Raw genomic sequence first — 27133 nt, forward strand, 5'->3', positions numbered from 1 at the left:
TGCTAAATGAGAGGCTGAAGGCTCAGGTCCACCCAGAGGGGTGTGGAAGAAAGGCCTGGTGATCTACTTCCAAAAAAAATCATCCAATAAAAGCCCTACGCAAAACAAACAAGACACACAACCCTGTGAAGCACAGTTCTACTCCAACACACACAGGTCACCCTGAGTTGGAATCGACTCCAGGGCAACTGGTTTTTATTATCTATCAAGACTATCAAGGCAACACTTAGACCCCTCCCTCAAAAAGAGTATACATTTGAAAAAAAAAGGGGGGGGTGGTGAGTGTGCTCCACCAATCACTACTGCTAAAATTGGTGTTGTTGGGGGTGGGATGGAGTTCTAGAACTTACCTGCAGAATACCTTGGATAATCTGTTCAGAAGGCTCAGGCTCCTTGTTTGTAGAGCAGGGGTAACATTGCTTACATCCCAAAGTGGCTGTGAGGATCAGATGAGAACAATGCTTGGTGTGCAGTGGCAGGCCTAGACCCCTGGTTCAGCCCAGGCACGGCCGGGACACTGTCCCCTTCACTGGACTATCACCTACTCCAGTAGAGGCTGGGGTGAACCTCAACACAGCTCCAGAAATGGAAAAAGCAGGGCATGGCAACACTAAACTTTATGAGAAGAAACAGAGACAGAGAGACAGAGAGACCCTGGAGTCACAGGCCAGGGCATACAGCAAGGGTAGAGGTTGATTTATGTAAAATGGGAGTTGTGATCTGGAGCTGAGACGTTCTGCCTCAGGGAACCATGGAATTCAACTAATTTTAGAAGAGGGGACAAGCTTGGATGAGAATGCTACTTGGAGATTTTTGGCTAGTACTAAAAGCTATGGTACGAGAAAGGTTTGTTTCACGTGGATTTCAAAGGGAAACAGGAGATTTCAGAAAAGAAAGAACAACGAGGGCTCCGTTGGGATATTTAAACACAAAACCGTCCAGAAGCAAGGGGCAAATGCAAAAGTCTCCCCTCCCCGGTCTGACAAGACCCCAAATCTGGGCATACTGACTTATTTGGCCATTGACGACCCTGCCTTCACTAATTTGAATTTTTCAATCAAGTACAATTTTAAGATTCCCTCCTCTTCTTTATTCCACGCCCCTGCCTTCCCAAAAATCAGGCAGCTGAGGGGATTTTCACAGAGTAACTGCATGTCTTCGACAGCATCTTTCAAGATGAAAATTTTTCTAGAACCAGTTAAACATGATGATAGCCTGAAATTATGTTAAGGAAATCTACTTAAACATTAAGTTTTGTAATATGCTAATGAATTAATACCATCGGAGTTAAGGATTACTGCCATTGCTCTGAGTGACTCCCTGGAGTCCACGAGCACATTTCGTGGTTAAACCTGGAAGGGCCTGTGGCCAAGGCAGTGGCAGTACACAAGGTTCAGCCCCTTTCCCAGTCCTAAAGGTAGGACTCCACACCCAGAACATCTCCTTTGCCACAGTCTACAAGGACTTCCACGTACCAGTGGGATCCCAGTCACCATGACGACACATGAGCCTTGGGCCCAGGAAGGTGCTCTGCATAGTGGTGCCCCACATTTTAATGATGCAGTAGAATGCTGGCCCCCAGTGGTGTCTGCCCTCTCTGATACTACACCTCATCCCAAATAAAGCCACAGGTGTTCAGGCTGCCGCAAAAGAACTTGTTCCAGAATCTTCCGAAGCCAAACATGAACGACAGATTTCTTTATAATGAAGACAGCTGGGAGAATGCTCTACACAGGTGATCTGGGATTTGTTTTATAAACCACACCTGAAGAACTGCCTAAAAACCAGACATAACAGAATTGACGTTCCAAAGGTATCACTAAGAGGTGGGAAGGCACTGGCCAAGCCTTTGGTTCCATGGCAACCGTAGCACCACAATTAGGAACAAAATGATGAAAACCGCACTTTAAGGAAGGAAAGGAAGCCTTGGGAAAGAGCGGCTGTGGGGACTGAGGTCACTAAGTTAATTCTCTAAATGGTGCAAAGCTACTCCTGAATGCTTGATTATCCACTCAGTAGCTTTTTTTTTTTTTTCCCAAATTTAATTATTTCTTAGATGTTTCTGTTTGCTTGTTTTTGAAAACGTTAAGCACATGGCTCAGACATCTGGTAGCATAAAAAGGTGTACAGGGAGAAGCCTCTCCCCGCCTCACACCCACCTCCCAGAGGTAACCAGAGGACCCCTTCCCAAGATACACGTAGAGATTTCATACTGATTCCTGGACAGGGATCTGTCCACCACTCAGCAAGACTGGGGAGCCCAGCTGCTCATCGTTTTCCAGGGAACACCCAGAAGCCCAACCCTAGGGTGACAAGGTCATACCCACTCAATCCTTGGGCTGCACCCTGTAACCTTCCCCCCGCCCACCCCCCCACATGCAGCCAACATAGGCATCCGAGGCAGACTGCCTGTGGGAGAAAGCTGAGCTATGGCTGACACAGGACCACCTTCTCCAACACCTGAGGCCAGGTGTGTTGGATTTTAAAAAGGTAATACAATGTGTGTGCTATTATGGCACACCCCAGACCAATCCTATTTCGGAAGCAAAACGCAGACACATGCTTACCAACTTTACAGACTACAGAAAATACAGAGCCCCTGTGGAGCATCTATCTGGCTGCTAACCATAAGGTTGGCAGTTCGAATCCACCAGGCACTTCTTGGAAACCCTACGGGACAGTTCTATGCTGTCCTATGGGGTCGGTATAAGTTGGAATCGACTCGGTGGCAATGGGCATAAAAAAAAATATGCTCATCAACTCAGAATAGGCCAAATCTGAGGCAAAGAACTGTGGATCCGTATTATTCTTCCCACTTAATTCCATCAAAAACTTCTTTGGGGCTCTCTAAAATAGACCCCCCCCAAAAAAAAAAAAACGGACAACTCAAAACGAAGACCCTGTAGTAGGGTCAGTAACATGAGGGGAACTTACAAAGCCAGTCCTGCAGTGGGGTCAAGTCCCAGTGCCATTAGAGACTGTCCTAAGCAGTTAAACACTCCACCCCAGGGAACCAGGTGAGCAAATAATGCCTCTATTGAGGCTACTTCCCTGGCCAACAATGCTGAGTAAATCCTCCTAGTTTGGTTTAGGGTTGTTAGCACATGAAAATACATTTCCTGGTGCTAAATGCAAGACTCAAGAAATCTCAATATTTTCACTTGCTAAAAGCTATAATCAAGAACAGAGGACCTGGCCAGAAACAATACATGATGTTTCCAATTGGTTGTTTTGTCACCATAATGAAAACTGAGTGTTGGTCTTTGCATGCTAAAGAAAATGAAATACTCCTGTGTTAAGAATCTTGACACATTTTTATTTAAGCACTTGTCTTACAAGTCCATAAAAGCAAATATTAGTTTTAATAATATTCTTTAAGAACAACGGCAAAAACAACAAAACAAGAATCAAGGCAACTAAGCAAACGTGCATTCAAATTGAGCTATAAAATGACACCTTTTGTTCCCATTGGGTTTAGACTGAGGAGTAACACAAACGAACGTAGAGCAATTTATCTTTTTTTTTTTTTTTCTAGTCCTTTACATCTCTGGCGTAAAGATCTTGATTTGTAGGTGGGGATTTCTGGTTAGGACAGTAATCGAATAGCAACCACAATGTCTATGTGAACAGAAGAAACTCCATGCTGACTGGAAGATGCCGTTTCTTCAATGTCAAGTGCTAGAAATTAGTCCAGAACATTCGTATCTGAGCATGGAAAACTGACCGCCACCCTGAGAAAGTACGCAGAACGTCAGGAAGTTCTCCCAGAATGCCAGCCAAGAGGTCCTTATTCATTAGCATGGCCACTCCAGCGCCCCAAAGGTCACCCCAGGTCTGACACCCATCCCCCGTGCGAACAGTGCATTTGCTGAGGTTCTACAGTCCCGCACACACAGAGACAGACGACTGCCTCTCATTGCGTCGCGGGGGTAGGGCAGACTTCTGCAATGTCTCCACTGTAACACAAAGCACTAACTGGTGACCTGCAAGGTTTTGGACCTGAGGGTTAACCCAGGCAAGAGAGACACCAGTACCGAGCTTCCTGGAGACAGGTATCTGGAGGCTAGATGTTAAACTTTCAAATCATCTAATGGGAGAGAAGAAGACATAACACGTTTCAGGCAACTCTACCCTATTTAGCTTTATTGCAACGAACAAGAATCGCACTTGTATTTAAAGACTTGGTAAATGCAACGTTAACACCAAACAAATCACAACGATAAGATTTTGAAGTTCAGAAAATCACAAGGTTAGATTTTGAAGATGACTGCCTGTAGGACTTCTGCCACAGAAGAGGGCCCGAATCATGGGCTGGCCTCACAGTGTGCACCTCCTGAGGGGGGCACAACACTTCTCTGCTCTCCCAAACTCCCAACCCACCTGTCTTCAAACACAGCCCAGAGTGCATGCAGGAGGGCGCGCTCACTGTTCGCTCCCGAGCGCATGGAAACCGCTTGTGCAGGGCAGCCTTCTCTCCAGCCTCCAGCCCCTCTGGAGTACGCCTGGCCAGTGTCCGTGATGTAGCTCTTCGGCCGGCAGAGGGCGCTGCATGGCCTTGCCTAGGCCTAGAGAAGAACAGGGCAGCTTGGCTCGCCTTACTCATTCCAATCCCTCCTTGGGCTGCACCAAACCAAAAACCTAATCCACTGCCTTCGAGCTGATTCTGACTCACAGTGACCCTATAGAACAGGGCAGAAGTACCCCATAGGGTTTCCAGGTCTGCAATCTTTATGGAAGCAGACTGCCACATCTTTGTCCCACAGAGCAGCTGCTGAGTTCCAAACACAGACCTTTCGGTTAACAACAGATGTTTAGGTTAAAAGGACATGATCAGCCAGAGTAAGGGACACAGAGCCAGGCCCTCCCTCCGACTATCTCCTGAGCTTGGGGTCCCCAAGCCCACCCTCAAGGATCAGTTACCATGATGCCCACGCTTCTCCTTTAAAGACATATCAATGAGGAATGTGCAACAGTGGTGAAAAACAAAAAACTTGGCAGACATACTTTGTTAAGAGGAGGGAAGAGCCACGGTGGGACTGGGCCCAGGGTTTCTATAATAAATCAAGCCCTCTGTGGCTCCTTACATGCCTGACGAACTGGGGATTGCTCAACTCTCCTCAACCCCTGGGTTGGCTTGTGTCTTGTGAGACACATCACTTTCATTAGCCAGACACTAATTTGGGGAGGGAGGTGGAAACGAGCAGATTTGCTGAGCAGCTGCTGCTGGATGGAAGCCTTCCCTCTTATGTGTTACCCTGGGCCTGACACCTTTCCAAATCCCACAGCTGCACCCTGCCATGCCAGGTCAACACAGCAGAGTGGGACTTGACCGCTGTCAGACGCCCAGGTTCTGGGAAGCAGACAGCAGGAATCCAGTGATGTTTTCACTCTTCTCTCTGTACCTGCAGGGACCCACGTGGCTCAGGTTGGTGAAGGAAAGGGGCTGGTCCAGCCATCGACCCTGATCGAGTGGAAGGGACGTGGGCCTGTCCAATCCCCGAGGTACCAGCACCCTCTCTGACCATCTGCAGTGTAATCAACTACTTAATATGGCCCTTCTAGCCATGGTCGGTGTGACTCACATACAATGACTGGGTGGACCATGCAAATAAGGTACATGGAACCTGTGATGGTTGGGATTATGTGCTAACTTGGCTAAGCCATAACTCCCAATATTGAGTGGTTACCCTCCATTTTATGTGCTGTGGATCCTGACCTCTGCATGTTCATGGGGCAGGATTGGTGTAGGGTATGTCTTGGGTCACAGCCGTGCAGGAGGGCATGATTCAAGCCCCATCCTTACTAAAGTTACTCCCTTCTCTGGGGTGTGGCCTGCATCTAAGATATATGTGTGTGTCCTGGCGAGGCTCTCTGTGCATCTGGATCCTGCGTCAGGCTCATGATCAACTGACCTCCTCAAAGGCCTGCTGTCTGACTTGCAAATTCTGAGATTTGCTAGCCTCCACCAACCCTCAGGCCAGTGGCCTATTGTGTGAGCTGAGTTGCCAACCTCTGCAGCCTTGTGAGCCAGCAGCCTGTGGTCTGAACTGCTGGTTTGGGGTCATTGGCTCCTACAGCCATGTGGGTCAGAAAAAGCCAATGCCTGGCCCACAAATTTGGGACTTGCCGGCCTCCACAGCTGCATAAGCCATTTCCTTTATGTGGTTTGTGAGTTCTGTGAGACACTGTCGTGAATTAGGGAACCCAAAAATGGGAGGGAGAATACTGAGGGGAGAGAGAGTAGTTGATGTTAGATGCGACTGAGTGGTACAACAGGTTGGAAAAGTTGGGACATTTGGGACATCTTTAACCTCTGCCTCATGGGAACCAGTTTGTACCGATCCTTATAAAAGAAATTACTCATTTACCATCCTTTCAAAGCTGAGGTTGCCATAGCAACAAGTTGACACCTCCCCATAATGGATGCCCTTGGAAAGAGCCCACAGGAGACCTCACACACTTGGGGACCCTGGGGTGTCCCACCAAGCTCTGATTCCGCCTTCTCCAGGAAGCCTCCTGGACAAGCCTCTGCCCTCCCTTCTCTCCTTGCCTCTGACATTGCAAGCACACACCCACCCGCCCCCCCCACCTTGCTCCAAACCACATTCCCTGGGATCCACTTTGGCCTCCTCTCTTCTGGAGGAAGGTCCTTGGACAGTCCTCCCTTCTTCAGGGCCGACAATGCAGTGAGGTGCAATGACCGAGAAGAGGTGGAGAGCCTGGTGGGATGGGATTTGAGCGGCCCGGCTAGAGTTCAGTCTGATGGAAGTAAGTTAACACTATGAAGAGTAGCTAAGTTCTCTGTCAATTTTCAGAAAACAAGTGTCTGGAGAGATGACCTGAGAAACAAACGGCAGGAAAAGTTCACCCGAGCCCACCCCCCTGCCCAAAGGAGATGGAATCCAAACTGCAAAGTTCAATGCTAGAGGAGTATAGGATAGCCAGCTGAGGAACAAACCAGGTAAGACTCCTGAGCAAGCCTGCTCAGAACATTCTGCCCAGCACGGTGTACCCAGACCAGCGTGGCACTGCCCATCCCACAGCTTCATCGTCACTTCTCATCTCCGAGAGGCCAGCACTGCAGGGCACCTGCCGCAGGTGTGTTCAGGGACAGGAACGTCCTGGTATCGGGAGTGGTTTGTCCTTGATTTCAAAGGTGGCACACAGGTGAGCCAACTTACGGCTAGAAGTAATGAGTCTTCTGATGACAGGTAGCTCTGTGTTTGGATCTTTACAAATATCCCATTTCTCTAAGAAAAACGCTGCTCAGCAGTGACTGGAGGTATTCATCAGTACACACTAAACCCCATTTCATGCCAGGGCTTAGGGGATGGTGAACAGGATTCATAGATCGTAACCCCAGATCATCCCAGACCCTGGTTTTCCAACTGGAGTCACGGGAAGAAACCCACCATCTTATACTCAGCTATTTAACAACATGAAATAAGGAAGCTCGCAGCTATTTATTTTGCTTAACATCGACTTTGATGTGAGGGAGTGCATAACAGAAACCCAGAGGGGAAGGCAGGCTTTGTTTGTGTCCAGGAGCTGTGCTGGCCCCAGGGTCTGATGGAAGAGGAAGGTGTCTGTCACACAGAATTCATCTTTCCCAATGAAACTGTGAGGGAGAATAGGGAGGCACGGTTGAGCCCCTTCTGTTTCTGTTCTAGGGTATTTCTGGAATAAAGCAATCTTCTTGAATGATTTCACCTGTTTTACAGTGGGCTCCAATCCTAGCCTGGGAGTCTTTGGTGGGTTAACAGTGCCATTTTTACATTTATTAGAGCCCAGAACATTCAAGGCTATTGTTAATACCCCTTTCGTGTACAGCTTGCTGGAGTGTGGGAGAGGAGAACCTCCTAGAAGTGGAAAACCTTGTCATAATGAATGGAAGGCTTCTAAGGACAAGGACTCTTGGATATGGGACAACGTGAACACATCGCCCGTGAGACAATTACAAGTCACCCAGCGCTAATGCCCAAGGATTCTTCTTTTACATGAAATCCTGTTAAAGAATTCTTGACAAGGCAATGGCCATTTAGAAATGTGCTCTGCGCTGACTTAAGGAGCTCCTGCCAGATAAATGACCAAGGCTCTGGACACACGGATACCAAGTTTACTGAGCAGACAGCCCCACCAGGACCTGAGGGAAAGAAAAGCGCCACCCCTCACCAGCATGTGCTTCCTGCCTCCCCCAGCTCAAGCCCTCAGCACGACATCTCCTCGCCAAGCTGAGGCATCAAATGGCTAGGCACACATTGTCAAACAGATGCCCACAGGTTGCACTGACTATATCTGCCTACTGATGACTCTGGGGGCACCAGACCCAGGAAACCTCTTTTCATTTGGACCAGTCATGTGCTTGGGAAAGCTCAGCAACACCTGGACAGGTGTGAAGACATGGTCTCAACAGGTCATGATCTCAAAAACGTGGTTGGATAACAGAGTGCCAAGTCCACCTGAGCTGGCTTTCCAGGGAGAGGGGACCTTGTGCCCAGCCTCATGCTCACCTGCTGGGTGCCAGCGGCTGCTGCACTTGGCAACCTAGCATCAGAGGACACAGCCTGCTAGGTGATGAAGGGTACGGTCAAGGCAGGGGCGCTCCCCTGGACACACAAGGAGCTGCCTCTGAGCTTCCAGGGAAGATGCAAAGAAAAATGTCCTGACCTCACTGTCCTCAAATCCAAGCTCTACCGCCCACATCTGGGGATTCGTCGTTTTGAATACACTGTGTGCTCAAGCCCTTTGGCATTTTAACCCAAGCAGGCTTCCTCACCCTAATGTCACCGTGGGCAGGGAAGAACCAAAAGTCAGCAGATGAGAGCCGGGCGGGGTTGGGGAGAAAGGTGGGCCCCACACCACCCGTCCCTCTTTCGGCAGAACTCAGAAAAGGCAGGAACCTGTCCAGAAACCCATCTGTGTGACTTGAGAGCACACGGACGCCGGAGCTGAGCCCTGAGACACCCTGGCTGAGCTGCTGCCACCATTTCCTGCTGGCCCAGCTCCGTTAGGATCTGGACTCTGTTCACACCCTGTTGTTTCTGATACACACACCACTGTTCCAGGGATCACGGACTCAGACTGGCAAACGCTGCTCCAATCCCCCATGAGTCCGGCTCTGGGAGTGCCCTGTTATACCCCACCTGGAGTTCCTGGGGAGTTCCGCAAGGAGCTATTTCTGGCCGTAAGAGCATTCTTCTGTCCACGTTCTCATGCGACTCCATCACGTGAAGGTCCAGGTTTGCACGCACATCTCACAGAGGCCACACAAACGTCCACAGTAGTTTCAAGACAAACGGTGTTTCTTTCAAATTCTGGGATACTCCAAACATGACAAATGACGCCACCTCACCACTGGGCCTCAGAGGATGTCGGGGGGAAGGTTGGCTTCCCCAGGTTCCTAGAGCTCAGCTGGTAGTGAGCTCTTCCAGGGCTGGGGATCCCTCACCACTAAATTGCTGGTGCCAGCCAGGGACCCAGAGGGAGCATGGTGGGCCCACAAAACGCAGACAACAAAATTCAAGATGGCTCTCTCCATTCTTTCTTCTCCCAAACTCCCCACCTTTTAGACAGACAGCTAGAAGAAAGGGCAATGGGCCCTGGAAAACTAATGTGCTTTTACTATCCAGCCTCCTGCAGGTGTGGTAGCCTCAGACCACCTGTCCCTTCCCAAGAAGCCCTGCTAAGAACATCCCAAGCTGACCAGGACCCTTTCCGCCCTGGGCAGATTCCATCCTCTCTGTGGAAGCCAGAAGAAGAAACAAGGCCATGACCCCTTGATCCCACCTCCTCTTCACACCCTTGTGGAATCTCCTGCCCTTGAATGTAGAATGGATTTAGTGTCTCACTCCTAGCTAGAACATGGCAGAAGTGATGGCATGTCACTTCCAAGATTAGGTCAAAGAAAGACTACAGCTTCCATCTTGGGTGTCCTCTCTCACTCCAAGCAAAGCCAGCTGCCATGCTGTGAACTGCCCTATGGAGAGGCCCATAAGGCAAGGCCTGAGGGTGACCTCCAGCCAACAGCCAGTGAGGAACTGAGGCCCCCAGTCCATCAGCTCACGAGGCACTGAATCCTCCTGCAGTGGGGACTTCAGATGCGACCTCACCCAGGCCAACATCCTGACTGCAACCTCACAAGAGACCCTGGTCAGGGGCACCCAGGTAAGCTGTCTCTGGATTTGGAACACATGCAAATTGTGAGATAATTCACTTTTGTTGTTTTAAGCCTCTACATTTTGAGTTAAATTCCTTATGCAGCAATAGACAACAATTGTAAGCCTTTACCCAACCTGGAGCCCTGGTGGCACACACTCAACCTGGAGCCCCGGTAACATAGCGGTTAAGAGCTCGGCTGTTAACCAAAAGGTCAGCAGTTTGAATCTATCAGACACTCCTTGGAATCCCCATGGGGGCGGTTCTACTATGTCATGTAGGGTCACTATGAGTCGGAATTGACTCCATGGGAACGGGTTTGGTTTTGGTTTCTAAGCATTTACCCAACCTATCAAATTTACTAGACACTGATACAGTACAGGTGAGCAGAAAAGATAAAAATGCTAACACATTCGTACAGCATGGCACCAAGCTTACATTACCTACAGGACAGAGAACGCCAACAAAAAGCCAGCAAGAGTCATAAATCCTCGGCTGCCCAGGCTGACACAAGGTCTGTGATATATCCACTTCTGTAAACTCTCCTCACATCAGCAATACCCACAGGCCTGCGGAACGGGGAGTCTGCCGATATTTTCACTTGCCCAGAAGCTTAAAATAAAATCCAGGGACGCACTCAGCATGCACACGCCCATAAACGTTAAACATTAAAAAGATCTAATAGAGACCGGCCCACATTTGGAGTGCAACTTCTAGGCGACCCCTCTGCATGGCGAGCCAGGGGATCAACAGAACTCTCTTTTTCTTATTCTCAGAAGGAGTTCTTGAACTGCTGCTAACATCAAGTCTGAGCTCTCCAAGTCAGAGAAAGAGAGGGGGCATGTGAACATGAAAGGCATTCCACAAACAGTTTCCCAGTGCAAACACAGTCCACCCCTGAGGTGGGGAGTGGCAGGCATGGGCTTGGAGGTACCACCAGCAAGCCCAACCTAGTGCTCATGGGAGAGGGTGTGGCTGTGGGTGCATGCGTGCACACACAAGCAAAACACATGCATGTACATACACATGTGCATGACGTGCGTGTGCACGCGCGTGGACACGCATCTGGCCCTTGACAGTTCCTGAGAACAAAGGTGTTTCTGGAGCCTTCGGGGATGTTACAAGGCACCAAATCCAAACTGCTACCCTCACAGAGAATGTGAAACTCAAAGCCAGGTCGCTCCAGGTCCTGTGTTCCTGTTCACTCTCCGCCTTCTTGTAGAAGTTTTGCAAGAGGTTTACTCCCACAAAAATCTGAAAGTACAGGGCCAGCCCAAGCTACACCAGTCAGGTTGAAAATGTGACTGTCCACACATTTAGCCTGAGCCCACAGTCCCAGAAGTACAACTCACACCCTCAAAGGCAGGGCGCCCCAGACCAAAGAAAGGTAATACCAACGTATGCAAAAAGACGGGCCAGCAAAGCAAAGAAAGAATACTTGGCTCGAAAGTTTATTTAAAGAAGAGTCAAGGTAGAAATAAACCCAATGTTGTTAGCAGGAACTGCCTCTGAGGAAGGGGCCTGTGGGAAGGGGGAGGAGCTCTCTCACAACACAGTTCTGAGTGGCGGGCTTTTTAACCTCAAAGTATCACTTTAACAACAGCTAACCGTTGTAGAGGGCCCACTGTGTGACAGGCCCTGTTCTCATTGTTCCCCAAGTGACAGCTCACCCCATCTAACACACACACGCACGTGCGCACGTGCTGTCCACAAATACATTCTGCTGTGCAGGTTCCTGTAACACCTGCTCTTGGTGGGCTTCAGGTGAGCCTCTAACCTCCCAGGTGCTCACAGGACATGCTACATCCCAACAGCAGATACTTTAAAGACTGTGCTATTGGCTCCCAGGATCCCAGAGGACGCCTTTAACATCACAACCCAGCATCTGAGGGCTTAGGGCATCAGCTTAAAACCACTCTCCTTCTCTCTAGTACTTTACTAGTCTCATAACTGTCCTTTGCATATAGTTTCACTTAGTGGTAAATGCCAACGTTGTCTTCCAAAGTCCAGACTGGCCACAGGTTTTCTCCTGACGAGGCTGTGTTAATGACAGACACCTCCAGGGGTGTAGGACCTCCTTCTTGGTCACACCCAGCCCCGTCAGGGGCAACGGCATTCCTCCTGGGGACCCACCTCCCAGTGCAAACCATGATCTTCAGTATTTGATGAGCAAGGATTACGGCACATTTCCACATGTAATGCCTGCAGAGTTCTAGAAGGTTCTTTCTAAAGGGTGGCTTGCTAGGGGCCCACCACTGCTTTCCTTGGTTTGTTCATTTCCATTACATCTTCCCATGGAAGACAACAGCTTCCGTCTACTCACAGAGCACAAAGTAGCTTCTGGCTGTGAAGTGCCCAACTCTGTGGGATTTGGAATGGGGTCAGCCCCCAATACCAGGCCCAGGGCCTGTGAGATGGACCCAGCAGTGTGCTAGGAAACCTGGAGGAAGGGAGACCTTATTCTCAGAGAGGAACTCAGGAAGGGTTAAACGGACTTTCAGAAACAAAACTTAAGAAAATGGCTTCAACACAATTTGATGAGGTCAGTGAGCTGAGGGTCCTAATAACACTTGTAAGAAAAAACATCTGTTGGTGTCAGAAGGTCGGCAGGAAGTAAGTGGGATCCAGGCTGCTGTGACTGGCCTGCCTAACACTCCTAGAAAGAGAGACACACATGGCTTAGCTTAGCCCTAGAAAAACAACAAAACCCCTTTCAATTGTCCTCAAATCAGCTGCCGCCTACCTCTAAACAAGAGGCCAACTCTGAGCAGTGAAATCTGTTTCAAGACCCCGGCCGGACATTTCGCTCTTTATCCATTCACAGACCAGCAGCCAAGGCCAAAAGATTCCCTGAATGAACAAACAGTCTTTTGGGAATGATGTTCTTGCTGCATAGATGGGAAGTCCCTCTGAGCCACAAGCAAACACTTTCTAGAATGTTCCAGGCTTGCTGGGCCATGAATCTCCAGCTTTACGTTAGGGCTGGAAAACAATTTGGGTCACTGGAATAGCAAACACTGAAATAAATCCATCACCGCAAAAGCCAAAACAAGAGGCTCAGCTTGACGAAAAGGAAGTCTTGGTACACTGCGTGGCTTACAATAGTGCCTGCTTCATGTGTTGACAAAACTGACGTCTCCGAAGCCTCTTGGCCTTTTTTGTACAAGACCCAGCTTACCTTTTAATGCTCCTTCAGTAAACTGTCTTGGGCCCTCCAGCGACAGGCTGGCCTGGTCTTTGTTACGGTGCTGACACAGGTCACAGGTCTGGGTTCTGGGCACGCTTCCGGCCCATGCACCCCGAGGAGGGTCCTACAGGAAACCAGACCCCAGCCTGGCTGCCACAGGAATCGGGGCTGGTGCTTTTAATGACCCAGGGACCATTTCAGGGTTCTCAACGTAAGCATTTAGAAGTTGGCAGCCTTCTGGAATCAGTCCTCTGTTCTTTACAGGCTGTTTCGGGGTTGTACAGAAGCCCTGACTATTGAACTGAAACTCTCACCTATTACCTGAACCCTGGTGGCACATTTCACCTCAAGACCAGCAAGAGGGAAGCTCGAAATCCACATTTTCCATTCTCCTCAAAGGTATCACTTAAAAAAACACACGCATATCTTCTAAAGAAATGACACAGAAAGTTCTAGAAAGAACAGGTAAGTGCTGTCAGTGCATGGAGTGGAGCCAACATCTGTACGTGAAGGGTTGCACTTTCACAAGGAGCCCCCCAGGATCCATCCCTCACTTTGGTCCTTTCCTCTACTCCTAACTCTGTGCTCCTTTTCTTGGTATTTTTGCTTCATCCCTTATCTGTCACTACCCAACAAGTATCAGGAGGCCAGTATATGTGGTTTGAACACAGGACCACACGCGTGTAAATTATACCTACGCCCATGATGCAATAGGAAACCACAAAATGGACATAAGGAAGATCACAGGATCAAGCAGGCCAAAACCTTCCTGAACATAGTGAAGTCACTATCACCAAAATCCATTTGCAAAGGTCAACTTAGCATGAACTTCAAAGAGTTCCTGGACCACCAGGAAAGGCAGAGGGGGTCTCTCTGCACAGGAACACAGGACTGCGGGCTGATGTGAGCACTGGCTGGCACACTGCGCTAAGTAACTTGTTCCCACTATGTGTGGCGAGAACCCAAACGGGTGTTTAAAAAAAAAAAAAAAGTTCTCGCTTAAGTAGAAAAGAAAATGCAAGCAATGCTAGATGTTTCAGGGTTCTGGTCAATTTTGTTTGTTTATAAAGAAAACCAGCTGCTTCGAGATGAAAAATGAGATGCATGTAATTTCATACAAATGGGCCTTGGTGGCGCCATAGGAGTCCTGGTGCCACAGTGGTTAAAGCACTTGGCTTCTAACTGAAAGGTTGGTGGTTCAAACCCATCAGCCAGCCCATGGGAGAAAGATGTGGCAGTTTGTGTCTGTGAAGATTATAGCCTTGGAAATCCTATACAGGGCAGTTCTACTTTGTCTTATACGGTCGCTACGAGTTGGAATTGATTAGGCAGCAGTGGGTTTTTTTGGGGGGGCGGGGAGGTTGGTGGCGGAATGGTTAAGCACTTGGCTTCTAACCCAAAGGTCTGCAGCTCAAGACCACCCAGGGCTCTGGAGAAAAGACCTGGTGATCTGGTCCTGTAAAGATTACAGCCTAGAAAACCCTATGGGGCAGTTCTACTGTCATATAGGGTCACTATGAGTCCGAATCGACTTGACAACACACAGCAACTATGACTTCATATAAGAAATGCTATTTTAAAGTTCACTTTCAGCTAGGTGGACAATGTTATCAGGAAAGGGGTTGGGGCGAAGGATAGATAACCTGGAAAAATTGTGTGACTTAGATACAATTTGGCCTGGACTCCCACCTGTCCTGGACCCTCGAGAGGGGTGGCAGTCTGACAGCCACCACACTGGCCTGGATGACAGTCCACACACACTGAGAACTTTAGGGTAGTTCTTCCACGCTGACCTCAAAAGCACCTTCCAGGGACACCAAGGCTAAAGCAGAGGTCACTGTCCCGTTCACCTAGCAGGTGGCCCTGCTACCTGAGTCGCCCCATGAGCTGGGGAAAAACTTCTAGAAGTCAGAGAAGAATTCATCGGCCTTTAGGGAATGGAGAGCCACGAGGGGTGTGTTTGGGAGTCTCTGTACTGGGTCTAGCGTCCCTGGGTCGTACAAATGGCTGCAAATTCAAAGGCTGGCTGTTCAAGGCCATCCAGAGGTGCCTTGGAAGAAAGGCCTGGCAATCTCTTTCCCAAAAATCAGCCAACAAAAACCCTATGGAGCACAGTCCTACTCTGACATGCATGGGGTCACCATGAATTGGAACTGAATCCACAGCAACCGGCTGGTTGCTGGTTAAATGGTAAGGCAGTTCCACAAGGTTCTCTCAGGCCATGAGTCAAAACTGACTTGATGGCAACCGGTCTGGTGTGTTGGGTCCAGCTTTGCCGATTTTGTGGAGGAAGACACGGTGGAAGGAATGGGATCCCGGGTGGATATGGGCTCACCCACAGGACCTCACAGTTCAACCGCGAGGCCATTGCACCTCTAGAACGCTCCACTGCCCCGTCCCTGGGTTCATCCTTTCAAGGGGTCAAAGGTGTCGAGTAGACACTTCCATGTACTTGCAGGGCCATCGTACGGCACGACAACACAAACTATGTATCAAAGCCATTCTTCTGAAGAGCGAACAAATATGCAGAATTTGAACATATGTGACAGCATGCAGCTGATCCGAAAGCATCCTACACAGGCTTTTATTTTAAGGCTTCATGAGCTATTTTTACACTCAACAGGACCATTGCCAAGGGAATCCACGGAGCAAAACAAGCAAGCTCTAGCCGCACTGGCGACTCTGCCTTCTCACTTCCACAAAACAAATTATCACAGCATACTATCTGCCACCTCGTCTCAAAGACGAGTGTCGTAAAATAAGTCATCTGAAATTATGATTTTTTTCCCCGTTAAGAAGTCACAAGTCGCTTTAAATGGAAATGCAATTTTCTAACTGACCACTCCTGGTCATCCTCTCTTTCTTCCTCCCCAACCCCGCCAGCTCACCTGTAACACTGGATCTGAGCAACTGACAAACTTGGAACTCTGCTGAGAAAGCAAGTGGGGCTGCCTATGCCCCAGAGGGAAACTTCTGCAACTCGGGGCTCTGCCTGCAATTACGCACAGGGCAGTCACGCGGAAGAAGGGTCGAATGTATTCTGAGCGGGCAGAAGCATGACCTGAGGAGGGAGAGGAAGCCAAGAGAAGAGACTGCAGATTGATAAAGAAGTTTCTCACAGTCAAGTGAAGGCTCTTCACCCATGGACGTGAACCAAGCCCCTCACGCTCAGCCAGGGAGATGCCCCTCCCAGCCCAGAAGACACAGGGTCTGGTCCAGGACTGTGATCCACAGTGGAGACCCCCCTCTTGTCCAAGCAGGGCAGGGGGTGCTAGGGAGGGGGAGAAGTAAATGCAATCTGACACTTGCAGATAGTTTTCCCTGTTCTAGAATCTTTCGGTCTGCTCTGGAGGTGCGATACACAGCCTGAGGGCACCCTGCAGCCAACCACAACCAGATCCTGGCTCCCGTGGTGAACTGTCGCCTGGCCCTCGAACCCTGACCTCCCACGGGACACCTGCAGAGGCCAGCAGCCCTGCTATGCACCATCTCATCTCCACTCACAGCATTCTTCCTGGGATCATTCCAAGAAGCCAGCATATTATTTTCATATGAAGCCCTGGCATTGTCTAGGGATGTTTTCAGGGCTGAGCCAACTGCTAAAGCAAACATCGTGGCCTGCGCCTGAAAGAGCCTGCTTGCTGGGACTCCCAGTGCCGCTGCCCCCTCTGGTGGAGTCACGGGCACCGAGCACCCTGGTTCAGGGCCAGAGCTCACTCTGGGGCCGGGGGCTTGTGTGCCCACATCCGTTCTGCGACCACAGCGGCCCTTCGCCCCTACACCCCGGGAGGAGAACTGAGCCTGCAGCTGCCCTTGCTATTCAGTGACGACCCAACGAGCGTCAGAGCAGAACTGCTCCGCGGGGTTTTCAACTGCCGGTTTTTCAGAAGTTGATCAGCCGGTCTTTCTTCTGAGTCGCCTCTGGGTTACTTCTGGTTGGCAGCCGAGAGCCTTAACCACCTGTCCCAGGCAGGTTCCCTGCCCTGCTAGCAGAGTTCGTTTTATTAGTGAGGAACGTTGAGCCTTTAGCTCGTGCCTATTCTGCGCCCCACATTTCTCTGGTGGATGTAAGAGGGACTGACCAAACAGACTCCTTCACTCAGGCAGGTGACTGGGGGTTCTGGAGAGCAGGCCACCCCGCCCACAAGGAGGGAGCTTGGCCACAGGACACCTCCCCCCAGCAATGCTGAGCCTGTGCAGCTGGGTGCAGCATCACGCAGCACCCCTGATTTGTATGGAGACCACCAGCACGTATCGTGTTAAACAGCCAGCCTTGGTGAATCTAGAAAGAACAATGAACAAATTGTCCCATTACTCCTCTCTTTACGAAGCTATCTGGGAAGCTAATTACTTGTTACTCCTTGCACATCTTTATTTCTGATGTGGAAGCTGCTCGGGTGGATCGCTCTAGTGGGCAGACACATCATATTTAAATTTGGATAATTTACTTGTCAGGGAGCCACAGGCATGCATGTTACACACACGTCACATGGCCCGCTGTTTGGTGGACGAGGCAACATCCACTCGCAGCCTGAGCTTCAGCCAGGTGAATGAAGAACCTGGGCAGAAGATGGTGAGGTCCCGGCATGGTAATGCCACGACCTATCAATTCATCCCACAAACCCTCAACGGAATTCTTTCTTGGGAGGAACTTAACGGTTTTGCCGCAGCAGGAAAAGGCACAAAACCAGGGCAAAATCCTATCCTCTGGCGTCCCTCCAGTAGTAAAAATTAATTGCCACATAAAATTGCTGATTCCTACCAAATGAAGCTCTACGATTTATCGACTCACGGATGGAGCTAACCCAGTAGTGGTTTTACTACATCACCTAAGTGCTATTGCTGTGTTTTGTATCCATGACAGCTTTGCGGGGATTGTAAGTTTTACAAATTTGTGTACGTTGGACAAACTTTCAAAGTAAACAAAGGCATTATGCAGGCACAGTTCCCCCGCGGCTAGACTGCACAGGTTCTCAAAGGCAGAGGGGTTGGGATCGTCAGTCGCAGGTGCCTTCATGGACAGAAGTCTCCCAGCATGGGACTGGGGTGGTGGCCCCCCCACTGGCATCTGCACAACAGTCACTGGACCACCTCCCAGGCTGACCCACCACTACCTACCGGTGCTGCCTTCTAGTGCCCTGAAGCCTCAACACCCTAAGTCTGGGGCCAATTGTAATTTAATCATTCCACACACCCTTTGTGTAAATACCCAGTTATTTAAAATGCATTAAAAAAAAAACCTTTGATTGGTTTTTTATTTACAGCAGAAAACTGGATGGAGAGCAACTCAGAGAAAGCCCAAATGACAAGGACAGAAGGGGCAGGCCACACCACACCACACTTTTCAAGAAGACACTTAATTTAAGTGGCAGTTCTTTCCCTGGGTGTCTGGAAACGACATACCCTACCAGGATATGGGCTATTCCTGTTTCCTCATCACATGTCCCAACCTGGGAAGCATCATTGGATTGGTGGTCTTCTAACGCGATTAGGCTGAGCAAGGCAGGCCAAGGCACCCTACCATTTCCACCGACAATGTAGCAGACAGGCACTGTTTGCAAACTCGTCATCTCCAGGGACGGGTGAACCTCCGTTTAGAGAACAACAATTTCGGAGGTAAGGGCATAAGTCAGGGAACAGAGTTCTGAAGGAGGACAAATCAGGGGTGACCGATCCTTAATCAAAGGTCGAAAGCTCTGCTCCCAGGGAGAAGAGCCCTGGCTTTCGGTTACAACAAAGAACATCAAATTGCCACAGCCCATTACCTAAGCTTGCTTTATATTCTGTTTATATGCAGAGTGGATGCTATGAATCCGCTTTAGAATCCTGTTCTGAATATCTTCAAATGTGAAGCAGAAATCAGAGAGAAGGTTAGTGTCCAGCCTGTTGATTTTCACCCTTTCTCACCGCTCAACTTGTCCCTTATCAACCTTGACCTCACCCCACCCATGTAGTGAGGATGTGGAGATTCAGTCCAAGGTTTGTGGTCAAAGTCACAGGAAGAAAGACAAAGAATGAAACCTTTCTGGTTTGGTTACTTGGCTCAAAGCTGGCTTTGTTCTTTTCTTCTCTCTTGGCCAAGTTTTTTGCATGTTTAGGATTTTAATTTCACCAGTTTCCCTAGCTCACTGGTTTTACTATTTAATAAAAAAAACAGAGAATATGCTCTAATGATTACCCGAAACACCCCCACAGGTAACCACTATTCTGTGAAGATCATTAAATGCCGGGAAAGGAACTCTCAGGCAGTGACAACCACTAGAAAATTGTCCCCACTGCTGTGGGCTGGCCAGCCCCACTCTGCACATAACCTCAGGACCGGGAAGACACGTCAGAGAATACCCAGAGATCTCATCAGATCTGCTGCTGGGAGGAAAATGGATCTCATGGTTTTGCTGTTAAGGGCTATCAGGTAGGCTCTGACTCATGGAGACCTTAGGTACGAAAGAACAAAACATTGCTCAGTCCTGCACCACCCCTTCATGGTCACTGGTGTACCTGAGTCCATTACTGCAACCACTGTGTACTTTGAGTGCCTTACAACCTGCCACTCATACTTGGCTCTCTCATGTAACTCCAGCAAAATACTGGAAAGGAGCCATGGTCAAGAGGCTTCTGGTCTCCCTGAAGCCCCATCAAGGGGCTGTGACATCCGGGGAAGGGAAGCAGGAGAGAGGAGGGGTCCCGTATCTGACTAGAAGATGCCAGGTTCAATGAAATTCCAAATCCCAACCCCTGTGCTACCAGTTCGCCAGGCTTGCTTCTGTGTCCCCTGAGCTGTGAACTGAGTGAGGCCCAAGGTTGTGAGGGGAAGAGGACCGTGCGTATTGACAGAGTACCTGAGGGATATGCGTACTACTGAGGCTAACCGGAAACCCTGGTGGCACCCTGGTGGCACCCTGGTGGCATAGTCATTAAATGCTACGGCTGCTAACCAAAAGGTCAGCAGTTCGAATCTGCCAGGTGCTCCTTGGAAACTCTATGGGGCAGTTCTACTCTGTCCTAAAGGGTCACTATGATTCGGAATCAACTCATCGGCAGTGGGTTTGGTTTTGGTTTTTTTTTTTTTTTGAGGCTAACTACTCAAATGAATATGCATTTGTACTCATCTCCAAGGCGAGGTCTACTTTCCTCTCCTAGATCTATTCGTCTTTCCTCCCCAGGTAAAAAAAAAAAAAAAGGTGGGGCTGTTAAAACCACCCACCTGATGACGAACACCCTCTAAGACCAAGGATGACATCCGGCTGTCCCCATGACCAAAGTCAGCCAACCCTTGGCTGAGGGACACCAGAAATGAGAAATCTTTCTTGCAGCTTCCATTACTGTGACAACGATGAGGCACAGGAAGTGCCATCCCTTCTACCAAGCCATGTGCAAAAGCCCAGCCCCTTCCTGTGCACCACTGCTTACTGCGGCACTATTCACAACAGACCAAGGCGGAAACAACCCAGGTATCCATCAACAAATCAATGAATGCACTAACGAAATGTGGTAGATCCATACAGTGCAACGTTAGTCAGTCGTAAAAAGGAATGCAATTCTGCCATGACACGAATGAACCTTGAAAACATGACACGGACTGAAGTCAGGCACAAAAGGACAAATATCAACTATCATGAGCCCACTTTCATCAAATATCTAGAATGAGCATCTCAAACTCTGCCTGTTTTTATAAGTGCCAAAGTATATGCAGCTGAGCTTTACCTCAAAGAAGCTTCCAGTCCGCCCTCCTACTCAGCCAAATATGGAGCGCCATGGGCAGGGAGCAAGCGACTGGCCATCCCTGCCTTGAGTTCCCTCTGGCCCCACCCTGAAAGCTGCCAAATGCAGGGTCAATTATAAGGAGCCACTGAGCTACAGGCTGAGTGAGTGTCTGATGAGGCCTTCATGGGTGACTGAGATCCTACCATGCTCACGTGCCCGTGGTGTACCCCAGGCCTGTTCACCCCACCTGGGAATGTATCACATAAGCAACCGGCCTATTGACACCATGCAAACTTGGATGGACACCAGCTCCCACAAAAAAACAAGGTATCCCTCCCTCAGCTGGCCCCTCCAAGAAGTAGAGAAATAATCTGAAGAAAACTACTCACCAAAGGTCAATTCAACATGGCGGCAGGCCCGGAGACCTTGACCCCAGAGGATTCTGGGATGCTTAATGGCAGCGCCAGTGTTCTGCCCCAATTACCTTCCTGGTCTGTGACGGACACGCCCGTTCGATCTGCCACTGACTGACTGAGTACCTGCTGGGCACCGGACAAGGCCCCAGGGGGACACAGGGTTCCCATTGTCACACTGCCAGTCCATGCAGGCTGGAACTGTCTTTGTGGGGCTCACTAATCACCACCACCCACCTCAGTTGGCAAGAGCACACATGAAACGTCCACTCCTGAGGGTGTGGACTACATGTGTCCTTGAGGGCAACGTCACAGTCCTTTCTCCTTACCCCAACTGCTGGAAAGTTCAGCTGTCCGTGTGCCCGGCAGTTTCTAGTTTATTCCACTCAAATTGTACAAGTGGTATTGTACTGTGAGCTCCCTGCACCGGGCGCGGATTCAGATCCCAGGGCTAAGGCTCCCCTGGAGATGGGAGGACCTCACAGTCCACCAGCACGTCACTACATCACAGGTGCCCACCGCCAAGTGACTGTCCCCCAGCTCAGGAGGCTGACAGCTCATCTACATGGGAAGAATCCAAATTGGTATGCAGGGATTAACTCAAACCAAAGGAGAACAACTAACCTGTAGAGACGGCCCCACCCCTCGCTCTCAAAGATTAAGTTGTAAAAATCTAGGGTAGAATGGAGGGTTTTTTTTTACATTTTGGATAACCTAATTTTTTAAGGTTTAAAAAAAAAAAAGAAGTTTTTACTGAACAATGAAAAGGACACCTTTTCCTCCTAAAAGACAAAAGCTGCAGACTTTAATTAGGCAGGGAGGATGGGTAGAGTGAGCATCCACGGGGGTCAGGAATGCATCTTTAGACCACACAGAAAACTCCAAGCATCCTGTAACGAGAAGGGCAGGGATCCCAGAACACAGTGCTGTGGCCAAGGCCACTATCAAGGGTCCCCAGTGAGGAGGCCTGGGGGGAGAAGCTGTTTGGGATCACTGCCAGTCCCATGCAGAGGGATTCTGGAGCCTCTGCTCTGGGCCAGGGCCTGTGTCATCTCGGCCAAATCCCTCAGGTGGGGTGTCTGGGGCCCCTGAGAATTGTCCACAGTGCCATCAGTGCCCTTGCAACTGGGGTACCATTGTCTCCAGTGAGATGGGTGCCCTTGCCCTCTCTGTGAGCCCCAGTTCTCTGTCTGCACAGCTAAGACAGACACTCCCTCTGTGTGCCTTGGGTTCTCCTCTAGACTCTGTAGTACGACCTCGGACAGCTGGCTTCATCCCTCTGAGCCCCCACCTGAGGAAGGGGGATGTGCAGGGAGTGTGATGTGGAGTCTTGTGCACAGGGTCTGACAGTGCAGGTGCCCCTGTGCCCCAGTGACCCTGGTGCAAGGCCAGTCATTCAGGCCGACTCTGTGCCCAAGGCTCCTGGGGCCCTGCCCACATCAGTGCTTAACAATCCCCTCTCCTACCAACAGCCCCGGGGCCTCTCTACTGGCTACAATAGCCCTGCAAAGAGACTAGATGACCATTTTGTAAGTTTTTAGATTCTAAAAATCAAAACCAGGATAAATATAAACCATGAAACACCCACATTGATGAGTTTAACACAGCTCATATCTGCTGAAAGTTTGGACAATTTTATTTTCAAATATTTAGTTCTAAGCCAGAAACCAGTCACTTCTATTTGTTTTGCTCTTTAATCAGGAAATGGCAGATTCTGCTGACTGCCTTGCTTTTTCTTGAAAGGGGTGTTCTCGAAGAGAATACTTTGTTTTCCCCCCTCCCCCTCCAGATGAAACTGAACAGAAACCAAAGATGGGATTCTTTGCTTTGCTGCATTAAAAAAAAAAAAAAAAAACACTAAGGAATTTAATAATATAGCCAGTTACCCTTGCCAACTAAACCATGGACTTCTTTGTTAATAAGAATGTATCACTATTGGTGCAGTGAACAGTAACAAATGTAACTGTACCAAACATTTCATACTAATGGTAAGATGTCAGTCATTCACGCAGTCCCCAAGTTAACAACATCCAACTTATAAGACAACCCGTACTTAAGAATGGACTGCCATAAAGCCTATTATATTAAAAATTTGAGTTAAATACAATGTTTCTAATAACAAAAGCACGTACTACTTTGTGATGCTCATGAAAACACCATGCAGTTTGAAAATGTTTCATAAGTGTTGTGTATGCATAGAAAGGTAAAATATAACTATATACTAAGACAAACACTTGACTGACTGACACTAAGTAAGAACCATATGTACCTGTTTCGATTTACCTACAAATTCGACCTAAAGACAAACTTAGATCTCGTTCATAACCTGGGACTGCCTGTACATCTGACTATGGGAAGGCGGCCCTGGGTGATGCAACTGGTTAGGTGCTCGACTATAACTGAAATGTTAGTGGTTTTAACCCACGCCCGGTGCCTCAGAAGAAAGGCCTGGTGATCTGCTTCCAGAAGACCACAGCTCTGAAAACCCTGCGAGCACAGTGCTACTCTGCACATGTGAGAAGACACACAGCCCCACCCAGAACTGCTGGGAGAACAGGCAATTTGCACGTGAAGGACCTGCAGGGGAATAAAATGACTTTTGCTTTTTGAAATCTGAGCAAGCTATTTAGAGTTGGGTGCATTGTGGCAGGAAAAGTCAGTGCCCATCGGAAGAACACCCCCTTTTCAGGATGGGTAACAGAGGCAGGGAGTAGACAGCCAGGTAGTCTAGCTTGAGGTGACCACCTGGGGCCCCAAGATGAGTGGAAGTGGGGGAGGCGCAGCAATGAAAAAATGGGCCAAGTCTGGACAGCTCCACTGACACCTGCTGACCTAGCCCACAGAGGCCAGGGATGAGAGAGAGAGGAGGGCTGGCTGGTCTGAAGCGTGAGGTGTGCAGAATCCCAAGGGAATGGCTGGTACCCACTGACCTAGGCCATGGAGAATCGGGATGGCTGACCAAATGAAGAGACACAGAGATGTCTGACACCGTAAGCTGGTATAAATTGCTGCCATTTGATGGCTGTTCTGGACTGGACTTCGCTTATGGGTGCAGATGATCAAAGTTCCAGCCGAACAGAAGATTCTTCAGCCCAAGCAACATGCTTGTCTCCTCAGAGTACTGGTTCGATAGGGACGGGTTTTCAGCACTGGCTATCTAAAGCTGGGGGAGATAGAGGCATGAGGCGGCTGGCTTACAGGCTTTCAGGGGTGTGCTTACACTCAAAATGAGGGGGACAAGGGAGGATCTCCACTCCACCTCTTCTCCTGATGGGCCTGGGGAACAGAGGGTGGGGAAGATGCTGATGGGATTATACCATTCGGCTGTGATTGTTGACTGTTAACAGGGTTGTGATTGTAAAAACTGTGACTGTAGCAGCTGTTAACTGAAAGAGTGGACTAAGGGGGAGGCACTGCTGGACTGGAGTACAGTGGCCGAACCTAAAGTCCCATAAAGGCTCTGCTATGCTGATACCTCATGAGGCTTGGAGCAAGGGAACATAATCTTCTCTCAGTGATCAGAGGTCAGGGAGGATGAAACCCATACAACTTCTGGAGAACCTGACCAGATCAGATGGACGCTTGCAGCAGGAGGTGGATGGTTGGTACCTGAGTAATCTCACTCTGAGGACTCTCTGCCCTACTGAATGAACAATTAGTCAATTGTCAATGACTGTTTTGGACTGGCAAAATTATTGTGAGAGGAAAGATATGAAAGAACCTCCAAATATGAAAGAACCACAGCTAGAAAAGCCAGGGAGCGGCCTGCAACGCAATGGATCGCTTTCATGTGGTCTTTCTAGCCATGGTCTTATGATTCCCACCAAATGATTGGGTGGGGCTATGCAAATAAGGTGCTTGTGGCACACAAAGGGGATTGGACAACTTGCTAATAAAGTAAATAAGGTGCATGGCATACTTTTGGGTCTGGGACCATATAAATAAGGTGTATGGAACCCTAATGAGGGGATTGGTCAGTTTTGCCATCCCGCTAGGGTTAAAATGAGCCAACCCAGCAGAAAGGAGAGAACTTACTACCACCAAGAAGAGCAGGGATTAGAGCATGTCCTTTGGACCCGGGGTCCTTGTGCTAAGAACCTGTCTTACTCACTCGCTGTCCAGTCTACTCTGACTCATGGCGGCCCTGTGTTTGTCAAGAGTACACGTGTGTGTTCCACAGGGTTTTCAATGGCTGAGTTTTCAAGTAGACTGCCAGACCTTTCTTCTAAGGCACCTCTGGGTGGACGCAAACTTCCAACCTGTCAGTGTTAAGCACATGTACCGCCCAGGGACTTGTAGCCTCGCTGCATGGGCAGTAATCCCTGACTCTGCAGAGAGAGGGGACAGCAGCAGTGACAGTGCAGGACCCTCCTCATGGGCCCAGGTGAGGGGAGAAATAACAGGTAAACCTGACAGCCTCGTTCAGGGCTGGCAGTGCCCCATCTGCCTCCTCTGGACTTTGGCACTGGACTAGAGGTGCCAACAAGGGATTTGGGGGACTGAGCAGGAGAACCAAGAAATAAAGCGCAGAAAGTGCAATGAGAACCACTTACAGGAGAAGTGGCAAAGCCCGCAAACAAATGGGTCATTTGTGTCATTTGCTTGAGTCAAAGTGGAACAGGAAATTAATCCAACATGGCAGAGATCGCCATTGCAGCTCTTGGGGGACAGGGAGGGGAGCCTCACCCCCACCCCAAAGTGAAGCTAGACCAGAATAACGGCAGTTAAAACTTCCAGGATTCAAATTAAAACAGTGCTCGTGGCCACAACAGCCGCCAAGAGCACTTAGAATGCAAGCTTGTTGGAGAAGCAAGGCACCCACTAAAGCTAGTGATGAAAACGGTAGCAGTCAAGGAAAATCCTTAACAGACAATAAATTCAGTATTTTTCCAGTAACGTTTCTCTCAGTAGCACAATGATATGCAAGGTCAACTTCCCAGATACACAGAAATGCAACTCAACACCCCAAACACCCCCAAACCAGACACCTGTCACACCTTGTCTACCTGCAAAGGTGTCTACCAGATGCTGCAACCTCATAAACAGAGACTAGAGGCAGGAAATGGAAGCTGGCTGTTCTCAGGAGGTTGTTTGTGTTTTTGACTCATAGTGACCTCGTGTGACAGAAGAGAACTGCCCCACAGAGTTTCCAAGGCTGAAATATTTATGGGGCCAGATCGCCAGGTCTTCCTCCCACAGAGCCACTGAGTGGGTCTGTACCACCAACCTTTCGTTAGCCGCTGAGTGCTTAACTGTTGCGCCACCACGACTCCTTTCTCAAGGAGGAGGACGATCCAAAACAAGGCAGCTGCATCCAGACACGAAAGACAGAGTAGTGGGTGGGAGACATGAGGTCAGCAAGGGCCCCTGCACCTAGGGCGGCTACTCTGGGGCCTGGATGGCCACATGGTACACGAATCCCTCAGGGGCCAAGCAGGAGTTTTCCTGATCTGATCCTGAAAGGCCGGAAGAGAGCTCATGTCCAACCCTTATTCATCCTATAAGGAAAGGCCACTGGGGAGGAAGGCATGGAAAAACCATAACAGCTATTGTGTCCTGAGCCCGTCACACTTGTCTTCTGCTCCTGGCGTCAGAAGGGAGGGCAGGTGCCCCACGACAGCACATCACTAGCTGCCCACTGAAGCCGGTACCTCCCCAAGTGACCATCTGGGAA

General features: G+C 49.4%; 2 protein-coding genes across 9 annotated transcripts in view; both read right to left on the reverse strand.

The window, feature by feature from the left end:
- Positions 1 to 27133, reverse strand: part of FAM53B (family with sequence similarity 53 member B) — a 533156-nt gene that overhangs the window by 368698 nt on the left and 137325 nt on the right. The gene's annotated exons all lie outside the window — the stretch shown is intronic.
- CTBP2 (C-terminal binding protein 2) overlaps positions 1 to 27133 on the reverse strand; it is a 165057-nt gene that overhangs the window by 48562 nt on the left and 89362 nt on the right. The window contains exon 1 of one of the 8 annotated variants that reach the window (XM_049854789.1): positions 351 to 2333. The exons of the other annotated variants lie outside the window; for them this stretch is intronic. The gene's annotated coding sequence lies outside the window, so the exon portion shown is untranslated. Of the gene's footprint in view, positions 1 to 350; positions 2334 to 27133 lie in introns of those variants that run through there. 8 annotated transcript variants of the gene reach the window in all.

Source organism: Elephas maximus, chromosome 16, assembly GCF_024166365.1.
Source record: "Elephas maximus indicus isolate mEleMax1 chromosome 16, mEleMax1 primary haplotype, whole genome shotgun sequence".
In the NCBI taxonomy this organism is placed as follows: domain Eukaryota; kingdom Metazoa; phylum Chordata; class Mammalia; order Proboscidea; family Elephantidae; genus Elephas; species Elephas maximus.